Source organism: Mytilus edulis, chromosome 2, assembly GCF_963676685.1.
Source record: "Mytilus edulis chromosome 2, xbMytEdul2.2, whole genome shotgun sequence".
Lineage (NCBI taxonomy): Eukaryota > Metazoa > Mollusca > Bivalvia > Mytilida > Mytilidae > Mytilus > Mytilus edulis.
In genome coordinates, this window is record NC_092345.1 from 85,948,761 (window position 1) to 85,954,968 (window position 6,208).

Genomic DNA, 6,208 nt, shown 5'->3' on the forward strand with positions numbered 1-6,208 from the left:
TAAACAAAACACTATAATTCAATATACGTGACTGTGTATATTAACAATAAAAATGAGTGAAAAACAAAACTGTTAGTATTTCTTATTGATGCCGTTTGGATGATGTACATTAAGTTCCTTTATCCAAAAGCTTTCCCGAACCTGTCGCTGGGCATCACTCCAGTGAATGTTCTGTTCAATCACTAGAATTTTCATGCGGTTAAAGTCATCAGGTTTGTGACCCGACTGTCTGAAGTGCTGAGAAACTGGGAGAAGTGGCTTCTTAGAGATATCACTTCTATGGCCATTGAGGCGTTTGTTGAAAGGCTACTTTGACTCACCAACATATTGGAGGCCACAAACCGAACATTCTAGTATGTAAATAACATTCATACTTTTGCAGGTAACATTGCAAAATATCTTATAGTTGTTTTCGGTTGCCTTACTGTGAAATGTTGATGAATGCTGCATCTGTAGGCAGCATTTGCAGCGTTTTTCTTCACACGAACGACATTCTCCAGAAGTACTACTATTATCAGACACTTCAGCCCGCACCAGCAGGTTCCGCAGACTACTAGGTTGCCTAAAAGCTATCATTGGAGGCTCGGGAAAAATCTTGGATAGTTTGGAATTCTTTTCAACTGATTTCCAATGCTCACGAACGACACCAAAGCTGTTTTTGAGAGATGGGTGCTAAGTAGGAACACATGGAGTCCTTTTATTTTTATTTTTAACTTTGTATTCCAATAGTTCACTCCTCGGGATTTACTCCGCTTTCTGAAAGCTTTTTTTGATATTTCTGTGTTTGTAGCCCCTTTGCTTCAAGCGAGTTTCAAGTTGACGTAATTGTCTTTTAGTTGTTTCTGTGTTGGAACATATTCGCTTGACTCTAAGCGCCTGACTGTATGGGATGCTCTTGGTAAGATGAGCAGGATGGCAACTTTTAGGGGACAAATATTGATAAGTGTCAGTAGGTTTAGAATATAAATCTGTAGATATGGTGCCCTCTGTGAGCGAACTTGAAGTATCGAGGAAGGTGATTTTGGATTTAGACTTCTCATGAGTAAATTTGATACTAGGATGTATGTTGTTGTCATGAGTTATAAAAGTATCTAAATCTACATCTATAAAGGACGGTGTCATATCAACAGACCTCTACTGACAAAACGAGGTTATAAGAAATTGGACACAGATAAGGGGTTTGCGCGCTAACAATAACAGCCGCAATGACCTGTTACAGTACAAACGAAAGAAGAGCAGCAAAATAGTTCCATTTTGTTCTAACATACAATCCAGCTTTTACTAACCTTTCACGTTTGATCCGTGCCAATTGGCAAATTATTGCCAAACACCCTAAATTATCCTAGATCTTTCCCAATCCTCCTGTCTTAGCTTTTCGGAGACTAACAAGTCTGAAAGACTTATTTGTAAAAGCTGCCGTCTCCTCAAATAAAAGCTGTTCAACCGCAGGATGGTGCAAGTCATGTGGTAACAGACGATGTCTGACTTGTCAACAAATACTAAATACTCAAACAGTTACTTGCTACTCGACTGGGTCTGTGTACACTATATTTTGCAATGTAACTTGCAAAACCCAGAATGTTGTATACCTCCTTCAGTTTCGATGTGGCATGCAGTATGTTGGAAAAACAGAGCAGCCATTCAACAAACACATGAATGGTCATCGAAGTGACTTCACTTGCAAGCCCGACCTACCCGTAAGTCGTCATTTGAGATCACCTGGGCACACCCAAGCTGATCTCAAAAACCTTACCATCACAAGCATAGACCACAACGAGGGTTGGTCAAAGGTCGACAGAGTCGCTCGGGAAAGATTTTGGATAAGAAAGTTAAGGACAGTTTCCCCAGAGGGCATAAATGAAAAAACATAGAATGAGTCATTCATTTTCCTGTCATCACTTTTTTCAAAAATTGTTTACCTACTATCACTTGTTTCCAGTAACTCCGGCTTCCGCACTGGATTTACAGTTTAAAGTTTCAAAATTATACCAGTTTAATTATAGGGCTCCATTTATTTGGATGGATGTATAAGTACGTAGCCACGTTCAATTATTTTACCTTAATAAATAAAATTTTATTTATTTTGCCACATTATTAAACTGCTATTCGTTTTGGAGGCTTAAATATGTAGTTTCTGTTGCAATTGCCCTACCGTTGTCAAATTTGAAATATTATACCAACTTGGATCAGTTAAGGCATTTTGGGGTTTTTAAATTTTTAAATTATTATTTTTTTTTTGCTATCCATGCAGTAGTTGTAACATCTCAACTGCCACCACATTTGGAAGTTTAGAGTTGTGTCAGTTCACATCGCAAATAACTATTCTTATTTTGAGATATCTTTGTTGTCTTTGCGCCGTGTTTGGAACTTTTAAAATTGTACCAGCGTCTGTGATGTTCTCTTAAATTGTAGAAATTTCAAGATTTTGATAGTGTCTCAGTTTGTTTATATAATAATAATAATAATAAAATTCTTTATCTGACGAAGGTAACACATTTAACAATTACATGTTAATCCTCCATGAGGCCTTCAAAAACTATTAATACAAATAGAAAAGAAAATACACACAAAATAAACTACATAATACAGTTAAATATAGCAGCTTAGATATTGAATGAGTACATATGCATTCAGTAGAAAAAAATATGTTTCGTGCATCTTTATTCTGTTCAGTTAGAAAATAGTTTGAACAGTTGGTCTTAAATGTATCTAAATTATCTATCTCTGTAATCTTATTAGATAAATTATTCCAGGTAATAAGACCAGAATATTTAGATGTTTTTTAAAAAAAAAATCAGAATTAGGTATTAGTACATGGAGAAGTCCTGATGTTGTCGACCTCAGACAATAATTATAAAGATCAGGACAAGCATTCATGCAAGTTTTTTTTTAAACATTACTGTTGATGGAAAATCAAAAGAAACAGATTAAACTAATCTTGTAGCACGTTTTTGGAGCTTATGTCTCCTCTCCAGATTAGTTTTTGTGGTAAGACCCCATACTGTACAGTTTCAGTGGTTTTGTATTTCAGGGATTTTACAAAATCACTGAAAATAGAGCTAGGAAAAATTATTTTACAATAAATATCGGCGAGGGAAGAACAAAAAAATTGCGAAAGCAAATTTACAGATCTAACATTGTTGGGTTGATGTTTAGACGAGTTGTATATATCTATACTATTAAACGAGAAGACCTCATTTTTGGTGTCGCTTCTCCTCCTTCCACAATAAATTGATCATTGTGACTATATGTCCTATAGATACCATGCATAGTCGCATTTGTCATCCATTCTTATGATTATTCAGTTTCTGTTATTTTGGGAGAAAAACGGAAAAAAAGAAGTCCGGATATGTGTCCGTCATCACTCCGGCTTTTATTCATAGACAACTTCCTCTTCCGTTTATATTTCCAGAAGTTTTTACATTACACATGACATACCCTATATTATCATGTTTTATTTAAGATTCATTGCCTGAATCGTTATATAAGAATAGTGTCCCAAGTGTAAGCAACGACCCAGGCTGTGTGAAAATAAACACAATCATTTTTGTTATTCATTGTCCCAAGTGTAAGCAACGACCCAGGCTGCGTGAAAATAACACCATCATTTTTGTCATTCACTTATCGTCACGTAAATAACGACACAGGCATAGCCTAAATTATCATGTTTTATTTGTCACGTAAATAACGACACAGACACAGTCTATATTATCATGTAATATTTAATTCATGCAAGCCATTTTCACACTTATCGTCACGTAAATAACGACACAGGCATAGCCTAAATTATCATGTTTTATTTGTCACGTAAATAACCACACAGGCATAGTCTATATTATCATGTTTTATTTAAGATTCATGCAAGCCATTTTCACATTGCCTGAATCGTTATATGTTGTCCCCAGTGAAAGCCATTTTCACACTTATCGTCACGTAAATAACGACACAGACATAGCCTAAATTATCATGTTTTATTTGTCACGTAAATAGCCACACAGGCATAGTCTATATTATCATGTTTTATTTAAGATTCATGCAAGCCATTTTCACATTGCCTGAATTGTTATATGTTGTCCCAAGTGTAAGCAACGACCCAGGCCGTGTGAAAATAAACACAATCATTTTTGTCATTCACCTATCGTCACGTAAAGAACGACACAGGCATAGCTCATATTATCATGTTTTATCATATACTTAGACTAAATTACATAGGATTTTTACCGTATGATAATAGCATTAAATTAAAGCATTTTCCATATTTTTCGAATTGGTGCTTAGCGGGCTGATATGAAAAGTTTATCACATGCTTCGATTGTTATCACATGCCTTTCCGTAACGTTATCACATGGCATTCCGGTGATACTCGGCAAATTCCGGAAAATACACCTCAATGCTACGTTTTCAGTGAAAAACATTACAAAGTAGTGTACCAAACAATAGACCACTTTCGAGTTCATCCGTCACCGGAAAAAACTCGTCAATTATACGCGCCTTTATGACGTTATTTACCAGATAGAGGGGGTCGCCTGTATCCCTGCACTATTTACGTTCATCAAGCGTCTTGGTGATCGTCATTGTGCAGGATAAACTAGAAATAATGGTTGTTCTGTAGGTACTTAATGACAATTCCCTAATGACATCAATGCTGATTGTCAATTTTGAGAATTCAATTTGTCGTATAATTCGTACCATATAGAATTATAGTTTTCCAACCACTCGCTCAACATTGGAATGGAAGGGACGACGCCCCTAAACGCACAAATGATGTTCACTAAAACCAGAGTTTTTGACGGAAATGCATCGAACTCGAAAGTTGTCTATTAATTGAATACTGGAAAGTATATTGTGTAAAATAATTAAATTAAATTAAAAGAAAAAAAGAAAAAAATATTAAATAAATGCATTTTTTAGGTTTTTCAGAAACATAATTTAGAAAGTTACTTTAACAAAGTTGACTTTTCCAAACAATGTTCATTATGTATATTGTTGAATTATTTTTTTTTGTCAAATCGTCCATATTAAAATGTGTTGTTTTTTTTCTCTGTTGAGGCATATGATAGAAAGATTTCATATTGAATGTATCGAATTTTCACGGGGTCTGACGTCCGTGAACTTTTTACTCTTTCAACTTCTTTTCGGGAACCACGTAAAAGGATCAATATATGAATCTGTTATTTTTCCCTACTGTTGAAGCATATGATAAAAAGATCATAACATGTCATTTTTTATATCGCATGTATTATCAGCCCTCGGTCAATATCAGCCCTCGAGCCATGCGGCTCTTGGGCTGATATTGAACCTAGGGCTGATAATACATGCGATATGAAAAATGCCATGTAATAATCTGATATTATTGTCATTCACTTATCGTATAAACGTAAATAACGACACAGGCATAGCCTATATTATCATGTTTTATTGTCATTCAATCACTTATCGTCACGTAAATAACGACACAGACATAGCCTATATTGTCATGTTTTATATATTAAAATAAGTAAAACATGCTCAACTTCATCTAAAACTATCTCGACCAAAAACTTTTACCTGAAGTGGGACAGACGGACGGACGGACGACCGAACAAACGAACGCACGGATGCACAGACTAGAAAACATAATGCCCATAATTGGAGCATAAAAATTTATTATTAAAAGGTAAAATAGTGATTTGGCAAAAATGAAAGTAAGGTAAAGATTAGAGGGAGGCAGGACCTTTTTCGGGGAGTCGGGATCGGGTGTTTTCAAACTAAGGATTTGGGGATGGATCCTTACGGGATCCGAGAATATATTTTTCGATTTTGGGATATGAATTTCTTTAAATTCTGCATCTCAGTTTCATGGTTTTAAGCCCGGGATTTCGGAATCAGGACCCCTCCGATCGACAACCCCTCAAATTAGCCTTAGTCGGTATTAGCATGAAAGTATTATATTGACAATATAATACTGCCATGGTATTAGTCATTTATACATGAGATTCAAATCCTACAATTGGCATGTTAATAAGGCTCTCAAAAAAAAAGCACTGATGAATTGTCATAGAAGCATATTTTTTAGACTAATAATGGTCTATATATAAGCAGTTACATTTATTTCATGTTTGAAACGGTGCAAGTTTTTAATTTGATTTGACTTTTACCAAAAGAAGCATTGTAGCAAAGGAGAAGAATAATTGTGGTCGTAGGCCAGAAACACGAATATAATTGAATT